At 37.7% G+C, this 16,730-nt stretch overlaps 1 non-coding gene across 1 annotated transcript; it reads right to left on the reverse strand.

Annotated features, from left to right (window-relative positions):
- Nucleotides 1-665: 665 nt before the first annotated feature.
- Nucleotides 666-747, reverse strand: TRNAS-GCU (transfer RNA serine (anticodon GCU)). The gene has a single exon. It is a non-coding gene; the product is annotated as a tRNA-Ser (tRNA).
- Nucleotides 748-16,730: the final 15,983 nt, after the last annotated feature.

Here is a 16,730-nt window from a genome sequence, read left to right on the forward strand (position 1 = left end):
TTTTCATGCTTTTGATACTGTACCTTCCAAGACCAGTTTATCAGGGATGCATAGAATTGGAAACAAGGGTTTCTTGAGTGGGGAGGAGATGGAAGTCTTTCTTACCTTTCTTACTATAAAAGCAGACTTTATGGAGGGAGGGGCAGGTAAGTAAGGTTGGAAACCACTGGTCTAAAGGGAATGAATTACGTGACGTTAATGGAAGAATTATGGAATGAAGAACACAAGATGAAACAGGAAATCCCGAGAAAATCACTAGGGAAAATGGGGTTCACAAGGAACTCATGTTTGCGGTGATCAATCAAAAAGTTCCCCATACTAGAAGCGCTTTTGCCGTGAGAGATTCGGGTTTGATTTCCGGCTGGAGATCATGTTGTCCGGATCCTACGTTCAGTTGGAGGTCCACGTTTCATATAACCTCACTGTTGAAAAGGGATGCTAAATCAAATCAAAATCGATACTTGAAGTAAGCGCATTCCGATGAGTTTATTGACAAGTAAGATTTCTCATTCGGCCTTTTAAATATTTCCCATTCTATAAATTATTTCACTTGTCTGACTAAGATTTGAATTGACGTCCACTTTGTATTTCTCTTGGCTATTTTATTTATTTATTATAATATGTATATGCGTGAACGAATGTAACTTCGGTGGTCAAAAAACAAGCGACGAGGATGGGATTCGAACCCACGCGGGCAGAGCCCATTGGATTAGCAGTCCAACGCCTTAACCACTCGGCCACCTCGTCACACGCTGTAAAGGAAAATAATATTTTCTACATTTTTTTTATGTGCTGTGCAGTACTTAGAGGGGCAATAGGTAAGCGGTAAAGCGTCCACCTGCCAACTGGATGGTCTGAATTGTATCATTGGCAGGGGATCGCAATGACGATACTGAATGGGGTGCATTGGGTAGCCACCTCCTGTGGCATCGTCTTCTCCCACTCCCAGACATGATGTATTGTAAGGTAGGGCGATTAATATAATACTATTATTTTCGATATACAAAAAAAAAAAAAAAAAAAAAAAAATGGTTGCCCCTCCATAAAATTTCTCCTTTTTCACTTAACCTCCGGAGAAATAAAAGTTAAAGTCGTCACTAACGTGAGATGGGAAAGTTTTATTATTATTTTTATCCTTGTTTCAGTGCGGTTCTAATATTCACGTAGCCTAATCAAAAGTGATACCTAGGAGATAAAGGAGGTTGCAGCATTATTAATCACTTACTTAAGTTTTAAGTCAGGGAAGTGTGGAGTACGCCCTTCGGCCTGTCCCAAAATAGGGCGACTTTTACTAAACACAATTTAAAATTATAAAGAAAATTTTCTGACTTTCGTAAAAACGCAGTAGTTCTTAAATTTTTTGTTAGCAGTAGTAATAGTTATAGTAGTTTGACGACTGCTAGAATTTGTCTATGCTTTTGCTTTAATTGACTCCTAAATTTATAACTTTAGGCCTAGTTATAATAGTGAATATTGATACGATTCACTCATCAAGAAAACACTAGCTTTAGCTGTAACATTTATATATATATATATATATATATATATATATATATATATATATATATATATATATATATATATATATATATATATATATATATATATATATATATATATATATATATATATATATATATATATATATATATATATATATATATATATATATATATATATATATATATATATATATATATATATATATATATATATATATATATATATATATATATATATATATATATATATATATATGCTTGAAGCTGAGTAAGATACATATAGCTGTTCCTTAAATATGTATTAATCGAATATTAATACTGTAATTCAACGGAACATTTCAAAGCAGAATTATTAATTTTTCAGGTTCCTTATTTGCCATCCAAGAAATATATAACAAAAGGAAAAAAAAATAATTATCTATAGGTATAGGGGTGTAAGTGTATAATTGCTATGTATATATAATTGCTATTGTATTTCTTTATTTTTTTTTAAAAAAAAGTTATAATTCAATGACGATATACAAACTAAGGTGGAATAAAATTATATTATTTTAATCAGTAGCCAAAAAATTGGTGTCAAATCTATTAGATGATCTTATTTTGTAGATTTGCAAACTTTTTTTTTTTTTTTTTTTAATTTCGAGAAGAGACTAACTAGAAATATGGTCATTTTTGTCTTGTTTTCGAGACAAGACGAAACTTTTTACGAGTCTCGTGCAATACTAATTCACCCAAGTATGACACTTCGCTGTTTTAATGTTACACAACTCATAGTATTAAAAAACAATATGAATTGATAAAATGATTGTACGAACACGGTGAATATAATTTATCAATGTTTAAAAATAGGCAACTACTGGAGGACGGTGACTCAGTGATAGAGCGCCCACTTCTAGTGCTTGGGTCCCTGGTTCGAACCCTGGCCAAGTAAGTAGGGATGCGCACGAGACAAGATTTGTGACTGTCTCGTCTCGAAAATCGCTGTAAAAGTGATGTCTCGACTCGAAAAATGTGTATTTCTCTATTGAAAGAGCCGTGTCTCGACTCGAATTTTTTCAGGAAAATCCTGTCTCGACTCGTCTCGTGCGCATCCCTACAAGTAAGTTTGTGGTGGACAATATTGTGTCCGTGAGTTTTCTCGGGTACTCCCGTTTCCTTCCACTTTCTCATTCCACCGATTTTTCCATTATCATAGGAACTGTGGAGCTCAGTGGTAGAGCATTCACCTCTGGGGCATGGAGTCCTTGGTTCCATCCCAGCTCGCGCCGAGTGAGCTTTGTGGTAGACAATCACCGTGTGCGTGGGTTTTCTCGGGGTCCTCCCGTTTCCTTCCACTTTCTTCATTCCACCATTTCGTTCATTTCTCATCAGCACCGCCTCCTTTAGCCTAGCCAGTATAACCATAGGACGTAAAACTTAAAGATTTCATTTCATTTTCATTTTCTTCCATCATCATTCACTTGCTTTAATCATCGTCTCCCTTAGCCTAAAGGACATAATTGTGGGCCGTTAAACACAAAGATTTCATTTTTTTTTCATTACTCAATATGGTTCAATGATGAGTATGGATTCCATGTTATTATACCACACTCTTCGTGGATATCTCGTTACACGGAAGGGTTCTGATAACTTTTAAATGAAATTAAGAAAAAAAAAATCATGGAATAAGTTTTGTACATAAATATACAGAAGAGTCGAGAATAATAAAGCTTTCTTGAAAATCGAGACAAGACGTTTACAAAATTACAAGTGAGACAATTCTTCCACAAATTTACGGGACGATATGAGAATATCTTCTTCTTGTACACCTTGTCTCAAAAAGGTTGAGCGCATTCTTTATTGGTGTTTTGAAGCAAAAATTTTCTAAGTCCAACTTCGGGTATCTTCGGGAAATAGTAAACCAGGTTCGAACCTCCAAGCCAGCCTTTGTAATCGGGAAAAAGTTTGCAGATGTGTTTTTCTTCTTTTAAATATAATAAGACTTGTTATCAAGTGTTGAAAAAAAGCAACATTGATTGAAATACTTAATGACACAATATTTCGAAACTTTGTATTAATGTCACCACATGCTTGTTTGTCATTTAGCTCTCCATACGTGATGGAACATTTAGATACGTAAACGAATCTTTCCATATGTAAAAGAATGCTCAAAGTTAAGACATAGAACATAATTATCGCCTAAGTACTAAAATAATAGTCAAAGTAGAACAAAAACAGCGTTTCTAGTGGGTATGAATGTCATAATTGTCTTGAGAATATTTATACATCGTTAAAAGTACCTTAGCAGAAGTCCTTGTGTTAGCTCACTGGTAAGCTGTTGGATTTCAAATCCCAAGGTTGTGAGTTCGAATCCCTTCTGGGTCAATGCCTTTTTAAAAAATTATATTTTCCGCAATGCATGAAAAATTATATAAAATAATGACATTAAATACATCAGTTGTATACATATAACATAATCATTGCAGAATGTAGTAATTATTATGTTTAAAATATAACATCTGAAATAGGTAGGTGTCCACAGTAGGTCTGTATTATATATATGAGAATGTTAAATACAAGTTAAGAAACTCGTTCACTAGCAATAAATAAATCATGTAGTGTATTTATTTGCAGCTATTTGTCATATAGAGGGTAATTCTCAACATTCATAATACAGCATGTCATTTATGTTCTTGAAAACTTATTCGATGCATAAACCGAAGGTTTAAACAGAGAATCCAAAGTCGCAACGCTCGCAAGAAATTCATGAACCCCAAAGGTCACGTGAGCAGACTGGAATTGTCCTTATGAAGCACGCCACAGCAGAAAGTCTTTACATAGATTTTCAATTCAATTCCTGATATATGCCTTTGCAATGTGGAAGTGGTGATGCCTTTAGTCGCTTTCTCTCGCTCGCTCGCTCACTCTATTTATACAGAATATAAAAGTGGATGGATGTGTGTGTTTCAACATAATTCTGATATATTTAGCGCAATTATAACTATATTTCTTACAGTCTGGAAAATGGTATACGGACAAAATCTCGCGGCCGAAACATCGCCGCCCAAAATCTCGCCGGCCAAAACCTCGCGGGACAAAATCTCGCCGGGCCAAAACCTCGCGTGGCCAAAACCTCGCCGCCCAAAACCTCGCGGGACAAAATCTCGCCGGGTCAAAACCTCGCGTGGCCAAAACCTCGCCGCCCAAAACCTCGCGGGGCAAAATCTCGCCGGGCCAAAACCTCGCGTGGCCAAAACCTCGCCGCCCAAAACCTCGCGTGGCCAAAACCTCGCCGCCCAAAACCTCGCGGGACAAAATCTCGCCGGGCCAAAACCTCGCCGCCCAAAATCTTGCCGTGCCAAAACCTCGCCGCGAATGAAACTTTTCTTTAAAATTTACCCAATGTGTTTCCTAATATGCAATTCCACATTACAAATAATAATAATAATAATAATAATAATAATAATAATAATAATAATAATAATAATAATAATAATAATAATAAAAATAATATACAAAACATCGTGTGCGTGGGCTTTCTCGGGTTATTCCCGTTTCCTCCCACTTTCTTTATTCGATCATTTCCTTCATCCTGGTCATCTACGTCTCCTTTAACCTATAGGATATAATCAAGGGACGTCGTAAAAACTCATATATTGTTTCATATTTTCATAAATATTATTAGATTTTTGTTAAAATTTTAAGTTTTTGGATGTTCCAAAGTTCACGAAACTAACCTCGTTAGTTGTCATTACTTTCCTTATGCAGACTTTCTTTCCCTATAACCAGTTTAAAAACATCCTGTCGCCCTACCTTCACATTGAAATCCTCTAATACAGAAATAGAATTTTCATATGGTATCGCGGGACTTGGTCAAATACCCGTGATACTTCTTCTGAAACAGCGTCTTTTATACCGTCATCCTTATCATCTGTTGGAACATTTACATTTTGGTCAGGCGAGATTTTGGGTATGGCGATATTTTGGGGCGCGAGGTTTTGGCCCGGCGAGATTTTGGCCCGCGAGGTTTTGGGTGGCGAGGTTTTGGCCAGGCGAGGTTTTGGCCCCGCGAGATTTTGGCCCGCGACGTTTTGGGAGGCGAGGTTTTGGCCAGGCGGGGTTTTGGCCCGGCGAGATTTTGTCCCGCGAGGTTTTGGGCGGCGAGGTTTTGGCCAGGCGAGGTTTCGGCCTGGCGAGATTTTGGGCCGCGAGGTTTTGGGAGGCGAGGTTTTGGCCAGGCGAGGTTTTGGTCCGCGAGGTTGTCGCCGCGAGGTTCTGGCCGCGCGGTTTTGTACCCAAACCCTGGAAAATAGTACTGTCGGGATACATATCAAAAATGCTAGAAACTGGTCGATATTAGTATCGAATCCATAGCTTCGTGGTCGCTTAGGTGAATAGTTCTACTTTCAATTCAAGTCCAATTAAGTTCCCATTAGCGCCCAGGGTGGTTACGTAGCGACATAAAAATATCGAAATCAACCGATATTAGAATCGAATCGTAAATTTTCAGCGCCGCTAACTGCCGCATTTCCCATTAGTCCACATTAGTCCACATTTCACATTAGTCCCATTGCCTAGAGGGCAATATATTTGCAGAGTGCAAAGTTTAAAACTTGAGTAATATTTTAATTTTTTCCGTAGTATGAAAAAGTTAAAAATCAAGAGCAAATACACTATTTCATGAACAATCCTCTTTTACTGTTCTAATATGTATAATAATAGCGAAGGAAATCTAAAAATAATTCAGAACACGTTTCACATTTGTTATTTTTTGTTACGTAGTTCTAGCTGTAGCATGTAGTGAGTGGTATTTAAATGTAATAAATTCACTAATTAAGCATATTGGAATTAAGTTTTATTTTTAAGTTAGGGATGAAGGGGCGGAGAAATATGTAGTTATTGGGGCGCCGAGAGCAAAAGTGCGTAGAGGCGCCGAGCTTTTAAATGCAACACTGGTCGCTAAATTAATTGGTAGAAATTTTAATGTCATTTAAGACCAAATTTAGTCCTAACGGTGGCAGTATCCGTTTGCTCTCCTAGGAGAAATGAAAGGGGCTGACATCAAAATTATATATATATATATATATATATAAAAGACCGACATTAGTGTCGAATCCATAATTTTCGAGGTGGATTAGATAAAGAGTGCCACTCCAGGTGCTTAATGATATAGAAAATTATTTGGTCTAGGAATTAATTCGTGCGGGTGGACAAGAGATGGCCCAACGAACGGAGCGTCCCACAGTTCCGTGTATCCACACATGTGTTGCAAACCCCTGTCATCGCGTATCGTTCGTAGTATAGGGCAGTGGATTAAAGCGTCAACAACACCAGTTTGTAGTTAAGTGAACATGGCGCAATTTGTGCCTGATAAAGTGTTTTTGCGGGGTGTCCTGCTGCATTACTTTAACATGCAGAAAAGTGCGACTGAAAGTCATCGTATTTTGGTGGAAGTGTATGGTGACCATGCTCTAGCTGAGCGAACGTGTCAGAAGTGGTTTGCACGGTTTAGAAGTGGTGATTTCGGCTTGGCAGACCAAGAGCGAGCTGGACAGCCAAAAAAATTTCAAGACGAAGAATTGACAGCATTGCTCGAGCAGGATTCGTGTCAAACGCAGGAACAACTTGCAGCAGCATTAGGCGTTGATCAAACAACAGTCTCCAAACGCTTGAAAGCCATGGGAATGATTCAAAAGATGTCACATTGGGTTCCACATGAATTGAAAGACAGAGACGTTGAAAGACGAAAAACCATTTGCGAATTGCTGCTTCAATGACAGAGCAGAAAGGGGTTTTTGCATCGAATTATTACGGGTGATGAGAAGTGGATCCATTACGAGAACCCTAAACGAAAAAAGGCCTGGGTGAAACCAGGTGAGCCAGGTCCATCACAACCAAAACGAGATATTCACTGTGCAAAGGTTATGCTGTGCATATGGTGGGATATGAAAGGTGTGGTGTACTATGAGCTGCTGCAACCGGGTGAAACTATGAATGGAGAACGTTATCGACGACAATTAATGCGTTTGAAACAAGCTCTGGCCAGAACACGACCAGAATGGGAGAACAGACATGATAAACTTATTGTTCAACATGATAACGCTCGCCCACATGTCGCAAAACCGGTCAAAACCTATTTAGAAAATGTCGGATGGGAAGTTTTACCCCACCCGCCGTATTCACCAGACGTTGCTCCTTCGGACTACTACTTGTTCGATTGCATGAACAACGATTTGATTGGACAGCGGTTTACTTCTTCAGAAGATATCGAAACATGGGTCTCTGACTGGATCGCTTCCAAGGATGAGGACTTCTTTCGCCACGGAATCCGTACATTGCCTGACAGATGGGCGAAAGTGGTGGCTAGCGATGGACAATATTTTTCTTAAGGTATTTATGTATTTTGTGTTTGTACTACAGCTTCAATGTGTGCGTACCAACCGCACGAATTAATTCCTAGACCAAATAGTTTTTCTTTCTTTTTTTACGTTGGTCTATTTTTCCTTGATTTGAGACTTTCAAATTTCATCCTATTTTCTACTGAAATGTGTCTGTAAGGCAACAAAGAAATAATTATATATGATAAATTTAAATTCATTTTAATTCGGAAGTTGAGAAACACTTTGCCATTATATATCGTAAAGGTCAGATCCACCAGCATAGTAACAGAGAGGTGCTTGAGCCATTGACGGTAGAAATTCAAACTCCGGTAAGTGATAATTTCACAGTCTTGTTTTATTACAAGTGTAGCCTCTTTAGTCAACGGAGAAGAGGACGTGGATCATGGGTCAGAGTTGATGTCGATGGGTCGGAGTTGGTCGCAATGGTTCAGAGTGGTTCATAGTTGGTGGTGGGTCAGAGTACATCACGATGGATGATGGGTCAGAGTGGGCCAATGGGTCATTTTGGTGGTGGGTGATACTGGATCATGGTGGGTCGTGAATCCAATTTTCATTGACCCACACCATCTCTGGTTAAAATTGTACTAAAGATAAGAGGCACCGAAGATGCATGTCGGCTATTATGCTCAAATTTTGCACATAGATAGTACCCCACCAGAAAGCAATAAATCTGAAACGGTTCACGGTATCACCTCCTAGAACTCGAGATGTAGGGGTTTGTCTGATTGGCTAAATTAAGACGTCAATGATTTATCCATCAACAAGCAAGCTTTTTATGATCGTTTCCGTAGGGAAATCAGAAGAACACGTGCCTAGTAATCGTAATATTGATAGTTCGTGTCCACCCCGGGGTATTTGTTTTGTGTTTTTTTGACTCACCTAAATATAAACAAATCACACATATAGGCATTTTAACATATTTTGGGAGAGTAATTTTGTGGTTCGTTGTCGTTTCATCGCGTCTCTGCCGCTGGTAGTAAAGTTTTCAAAATGGAACTGGGGCCACCGCGGATTGTCGCTGCGGGGCCACCAATTTTTGGCGAGAGGTCAATAGTTGACCATCTGTAGTCCACCGACGCTTACAACTTAGGGTAATGAACGATGTCTTTGCCTTGTAGACGTCATGACTACCGACGTCGGCAGTCAACTAGCTTTTAGTATTCCTTTACTAACCATCTATCGTTCATGTTTATACACGGTGTTGTACTAATAATAATAATAATAATAATAATAATAATAATAATAATAATAATTATTATTATTATTATTATTATTATTATTATTATTATTATTATTATTATTATTATTATTATTATTATTATTATTATTATTATTATTATTTGTAGTAATAGTAGTATAATTGATAATAGAATAATTATATTGTCTATGTATTGTCTAGGTAGGACTACACACAGGATTTGGCTCGTTTTAGTTTGACTCGACTCTAATCCGAGTCGAGTTGGAGGATATTTTTCGCGCCGAGTCCTAGAGTAGACCTCAAAGATGTCTGTTTCGAGTCGAGTCGAGTTTCAAAGAAAAGTCGCTCGTGCCCATCCCTACTAATGAGAGCTTAATCGGAGTTAAGCGAAATCGAGAGTCACACTATTTATCTAAGCGACCCCGAAAACTATGAATTCGACACTAATACCGATCATTTTCTAGCAATCTTTTATATGTATCCCCCTCCCATTCACCATAGGTAACCCGACAGCACTCTTTTTCAGACTATAAGAAATTTGGTTAAAATTACTCTAGGCCAGTGGTTCTCAATCTAATTCCTATCACGATCCCCTTTTATCACATCCTCTTGCCAGCGACCCTTTTATAATTTGTGTTTTATAATAAGCTTGTGTGGGATTTTTAACATACCTATTTCTATAATAGTAGAATCCATTTCTTGTTTATAGTGAACAGTGCCGTGGCATGGAAAATCAGCGCTCGGGGCGAGAGTATACGACGATGTCTCCGTACATATGAGTGAGGTCGACAGACTAGCTGCGAAGCGCCACCATGGTTGGCACGAAGCTCAATAAAATTTTCAAAAGTAAACTCTGCCTTTTCTTGATTTTGAGCACATTTTATTACGTTTTTCCTTCTATTTTATACATGTGCACATGCACTTTCCTATAGGGATGCACGCGAGACGCGAGAAGTCTCGTCTCGTCTCGCATTTGCGATACGAGACACGAGACGAGAGTGAAAATTTTATGCGAGACGCGAGACGAGACTAAACCATGCGAGACGAGACGCTAGACGAGACTCGGTTAAGTCTCGCACGAAAAGTCTCGCGAGACTTCTCGCAGTCTCACAACATCTATGAATTACATTTAATTGTATATTTAGTAATTTTACATTTATTGAGTTTTCTAAGTTGAGCGTTAATGCCTCCAGGAACAAAAAAGTGATTGGGGCAATAGACATTTTATGAGATTTATTATTAATCAAGGTTAATTTTCAGAATTAAAGCTTTCTTTAGTTTCTAAAAAAGAAAAGCTTTGTAAATTGGAAATTTATTACAGCATCGATTTAGGACTTTATTTTGCGACACAAACACATACACGCGGGCGCGCACGAATACATGAACTTCTATTTTTGATCTGAAAAGCGAATAAGACTCCCTATTGCTGCGAAATATGATATTTCTGTTGTTTCTGTCTTTTTCACATTACTACTAGCGATTAATGTTGGGGAATGGCGGGGAAATCCCCTCTCGTCAAAGTTTATCCCCGGCCCGGCTCGCAGAAATAACATGATATTTTTACATGGAATAAGTATTTTCTTTCTATATATTTATCAAAAACATCCCCCTCTAGTTCGGAAGTTTAATTCAAATACTGGTTTGGCAGGATGTCCCTATAGGTTTCGTGGGAGATGGTAGGAATGGCCCTATATCTGTCAGTAATTTTATTTTCTAGATCTGGCCGTATAAGTTGAAAGCGAAAGTTGATAAAATGCGATAATCCAACATTGGTACAAGCCCGAACGAACCAAAAGAATTGGGTCGTATTGTGTTGTGAGGAGTTCTTTTATTATCTACAAGCGCTTTTGGTGGTATAAAAACATCTTTATACTGGAAAATCACCCTTCAAGGAAACGGCCAAAACGTGTAAATGTTGATAGTGGCGACGATATTTTAGAAGAGGCAAATATTGCTGGAGACCTCTAAGCTGGAAAACAATATTGGATCCAGCAACAATTTATGCTGGTTTTGCTGTAAATTATGCTATTAATTTGACGAAAATTAATGGTCCATCGATCAAATTCCAGCACAACTTTTTTTTTTAATTTGGAGCGGAGGGGACACAAGTTCGGATACCATATTGAACTCTAGGTTCCGTCTCCTTAGGATGTTATGAACATTCATCCCATGGAAAGCAATGGCAAACCACCATTCACCTTGCCAAGGGACTTTTAGGTCAAATAACTGCCTTCGGCCAGAATATCACATCATCATTCATTAACAGCCATAGAATAACACATTGCAAAATTTTGACCTAGAATATATGCGAGACCATGCAAGAAAGTCTCGCGCGAGACGCGAGATGAGACTCAAAATTTTATGAGAGACGCGAGACGAGACTTCACATTTGCGAGACGAGACCTTACGCGAGACGAGACCAACGCTTGAGGTTGCGAGACGAGACGAGACTTTTCCATTTCTCGTCTCGTCTTGTCTCGCGTGCATCCCTACTTTCCTAACATGAGTAACACACTTCCTACGAAATTTGTGCCCCCTTTTTTCGGCGTCCGGCATTGACAGTGGATACAGTAACTGTACTATCTATATTCCCAACGACGAAGGTGCTGGTTCAAGATGGATGTCAAACTCCTTCATTGAAGAGGCCATTAACATATCTGATCTAAGCCCACAACTTCTTGATCAAATAGTAGAATGATCATGCGACAAGTCTTTGCAACTGGTTTTCTGTAACGAAGACTTGGACAAGTTCTGCCTGATGAGGAGAGAAGAATATCCTGGTCTGGTATCTGCTGCTTTAAAAGTAATAATTCCATTTGCTACATCGTACTTGTGCGAAAGTTTTTTTTTTTTTAATGGTAAACATTAAAACAAAGACAAGAAATCGCTTATCAGTTGAAAATGGCTTCATAATGTTCGTCACGAAGATTGAACCGGGCATTGCTGCACTAGTGAAATTACACCATGCTTAGGTATCTCATTAGGTTTCAATTTTAATTGTATTTCAATGTGTATTTTTCTAGTATTTCTATATACAGTTCTCATTAGTATCATATCATACGTCTTTCATTTAAATTCATTTTTAAACAACTCTGCACCCTTTGACAATGTTCAGTAGACTTATTTTTTATTGTTCTGTACAGTATGTATAAAAAATAAAAGTATGCCTATCAGAACAAAATTCAAAATAATTTCCGCTATTAGATTCTAACTATATTTATCTCTTCCGCTTATCTTCGCGACCTCCTAGGGGCCACGACTCCCAGGTTGAGAAACCCTGCTCTAGGCATACTTGAGTTATGTTGGAACATACATACATACACTTTTATATGTATAAATGCAGATAAGAGAGAGTTGAGAGAGAGCGATTAAGGTATTACCGCTCTCAATCTCTTCACTTTACTTTTGTGATTCGTGAGTTTCTTACGTGACAGTTTGGGGCTAGCTAGTTTTTTGTCTTGAACCACGATCCGATTTTCGATATGCTCTACCTAAATGCTGTAATGCGAATATTGAGAAGTTACCTGCGTATGAAAATAGCTGCAAATAAATACATTACATAACTTATTTGTTGCTATTACACGATTTTCTTAATTTGTATTTAATATTCACATATAACATACCGACGTTCTGTCAATACCTCAAATGTTATATTTTAAAGATAAGAATTGCTTATGTCGTGAAATGATATGAATATATATATTCAACTGATATATACAACTGATGAATTGTAATGTAACTATTTTACATACTTTTCATGCATTGAGAAAAGTAGAATATCATAAAAGAATCTCACCTGAACGGGTATCGAACTCACGATTTAAACGCTCGGGTGTGTACCACTGAGCTAACATGACCGCTTTTCGGAAGCTGCTTCTGAAATATAACTGAGCTCATACGTAAATTATTTTTTTCGTATGGAAATCACAATGACGAAACGAGAGTGTGAATATAAAGTTTCGAAATATTGTATCATTAACTATTTCAATCAACTTTACTTTTTTTCTACACTTAATACCATTTCAACATGTCTTATTATATTTAACAGAAGGAAAAACATATCTGTACATTTTATCCCGATTGCTAAGGTTGGCTTGGAGGTTCGAACCAGCAGCTTTAGTTTACTGTTTTGAGAAGATACCCGAAGTTGGACTTCGAAAGTGTCGTCTCAATACAGCTATCATCATATCGCTCAATCTATTGGTATATGGTATGTGTTTTTATACGTGTAAAGTCAGTATAACAATTCATTCTTTAAACAGCTTTTCGTATGTATTAATACTCCTTTATAAAAACTGTTTTTAATATTATTATTACGGCGCACCATTTTCAGATTTCTTTCGCGAGTCGTTGACCAAGTCGTTCCCCACAATAGGCGTGCCGTGCAATTAACCAACCACGCGTCAGGTACTAGCTTTTACCTATTGCTTCCTGCTCACAGCTCAAAACATTGGTAACTATGGATAGACGTACAGCAGTAATTACTTTATGGGAGTTGGAAGGCTATTCTGCAACTGCAGCTAGCAGGCGAGTAGGTGTCCCGGCTTCTACAGGAAAGCGATGGATTCGGAAATATGGTCCTACACGTCAAACTGGTAATTTACGATCTTCTGGTTGTCCGCATGTGTCAACCGAAGCCGAAGATGCGAGATTAGTAAACGAAGCCCGGCTAGACCCACTAAGGATGTCTAGACAGCTACGGGAAGCTTCTCTTTTTCCTGGTAGTAAGCATACAGCTCTGCGAAGGATTCGTCATGCCGGGTTACGTGGCTGTGTTGCTGCCGTGAAGGAAAAACTCTCAGACGACCACAAAATTTACCGTCTCGCGTTTGCACAGGCGAATGTGGGTCGCAATTGGGAAAACGTGGTTTTCTCAGATGAATCCATATTCACAACATTAAATGAGGGACGCCGTTTTGTGTATCGCCCGAGAGGCACCCGATATGACCCTGGATGTGTTGATGCTTGAAATCGCAGTGGCCATGTATCTATTTCATGTTGGGGTTGGATTTTCAGGCGCGGAGCAGAACAGCTTCACAGAATTGAAGGACACCTGGACAGTGCCCAGTACTTAGATATTATGAGTAATATCATGGTGCCATCTGTACGAGTATTTCAGCCTGATGGTGTAATTCAGTTCCAGCAAGACCAGTCGCCAATACATACTTCCCGTGTGGTTTAGGAATGGTTCGCAGGGCAGCCTGAGATTGATTTAATTGACTGGCCGCCTCGTGGAGCAGACCTCAATCTCATGGAAAATATGTGGACAGAAGTGAAGAGCACTCTAAGGGATAGTTGGCCTGAGGCAGATCCACCAGAACCCAAGATGACCTGTGGCATCTTGTTTCCGAAGCATAGCTGGAGGTAGGGGAAGGAGATAAATTTGTCACCCATTTAATAGATTCCATGCCCAGAAGAATAGGGCGTGTAATAAATTCAGAAGGGTGAATTTTTTTATTCTAGTGTTTGTTTTAAATTGATAACATGGATGTGTTTTATGTAAGACTCCTGTAATTGGGATTCTCTTGTTGGAGTCAGCGGATTTAAATAAATAAAATAAGTATTGGACACAATGTCCCCGCCTTAACTCCCGAAAACAGTCCTTTTCAGGGCTACCTAAACGCTTCTGAAAATATTTCTAGAAGTAAACCACTACTTGAATCCGATTTCTGCGCAATTCTACTAACGAAAAAAAAGAAGAAGAAGAAGAATTCTCTGCAGGCTTTGAACTCAAGACGACCTCATTAACAAGCCCGTACTCTACCAGTGAGCTAACATGAACACACAAATCCGACCTGAAGAAACACGACTTTCAATTTCCGGTATTCCATTACACTGATGGTCATATACTTTGCAAATGTTGTATTCAACTTGGGATATTCCGCAACACATAAACAAAGCGAAAGAGAGAGAGAGAGAGAGAGAGAGAGAGAGAAATGAATATACAAAAGCATATTCAACGTATTCGAATGAGACTCTAAGTAACGATATTCCGTTCTAAAGAGAATTTGTGTTTCTTCCCGTGACGTTAAGGGGATCGGGAAAAGTTGTGTGTCTTGAAGCAGGATCCGACTTTGGATACTCTGTTTACACACTTTCTATATTCGTAGGAATATACTGTATTTCACGAATGTAAATGACATGCTGTATTGAGAATATTGAGAAGTTACATCTGTATGACAAATAGCTGCAAATAAATACACTACATAATTTATTTATTGCTATTAAACGATTTTCCTAACTTGCATTTAACATTCTCATATATAATACCGACCTACTGTGAAAATTATCTCAGATTTTATATTTTAAACATAATAATTACTACATTCTGCTATGATTATGTTATATATATACAACTGATATATTTTAATGTAATTATTTTATATAATTTTTCATGCATTGCGGAAAATATAATTAAGAAAAAAGCATTGACCCAGAGAAGATTCGAACTCATAACCTTACGACTTCAGGTCCGACAACTCACCAGTGAGCTAACACAAGGACTTCTGCTAAGGTACTTTTAACGATGTATAAATATTCTCAAGACAATTATGACATTCATATCCACTACAAACGCTGTTTCTGTTCTACTTTGACTTTTATTTTAGTACTCAGGTGATAATTATATTCTATGTATTAACTTTGAGCATTCTTTTACATATGGAAAGATTCGTTTACGTATCTAAATGTTCCATCACGTATGGAGAGATAAATGACAAACAAACATTTGCTGACATTAATACAAAGTTTCGAAATATTGTATCATTAAATATTTCAATCAATGTTGCTTTTTTTCTACACTTGGTAACAAGTCTTATTATATTTAAAAGAAGAAAAACACATCTGCAAACTTTTTCCCGATTGCAAAGGCTGGCTTGGAGGTTCGAACCTGGTTTACTATTTCCCGAAGATACCCGAAGTTGGACTTTGAAAATTTTTGCCTCAAAACACCAATAAAGAATGCGCTCAACCTTTTTGAGACAAGGTGTACCAACACTACTGTCAATGAAATTAATGATTATTGTGCATTGACAACTCTATTGATGTTCACAATGATACATGAGAATCCAACGAAGAAACAGAACTGACAATGACGTTCATAGATCTCTTTCGTGTCTAATTCACCTCTAAAGAACTACCAACAACATGCTCAGCTGAGATATTTTTCTTGTGTTTAGTCTCAACCCACAAGGTCTTATAGCTAAATGGTAGATTATTTGTGGTAACCCATGTCTTCTTTATTACAAAGAACTTCCGTTTCCTTCGCTAACTAACTTCTCGCCTGAGCATCTATTGTTATTCGCCGACAGTGTGTGAATAACAACCTCAATTTTTAAAAGGCCGAACAGAAGACAAAGTTTGGTCGATGATTAAAGAAAGAAAAAAAAACTTAACATCTTACATATGAACTCATGTTCAATAAAAGAAAAGCAATACCAATAATAATAAAAAAACTAATACGCCAGGAAGTTGTTAACTATAGTAATAAAAATCTTTATTGGTGCGGAAGGAATTAATAGCGCGCTTTTAATATCGTGTCAATGTCATATTTCATATAAAGAATTATAATTTTTCTGATTTATCATTGAATGGAATGAAGTAAATCTCTTCTGCGTTCACTTTTGCGCTTATAAATTGTAAACTGAAAAA

The sequence above is a fragment of the Thermobia domestica genome, chromosome 2 (assembly GCF_964235325.1).
Source record: "Thermobia domestica chromosome 2, izTheDome1.hap1.1, whole genome shotgun sequence".
Classification (NCBI taxonomy): Eukaryota; Metazoa; Arthropoda; class Insecta; order Zygentoma; family Lepismatidae; genus Thermobia; species Thermobia domestica.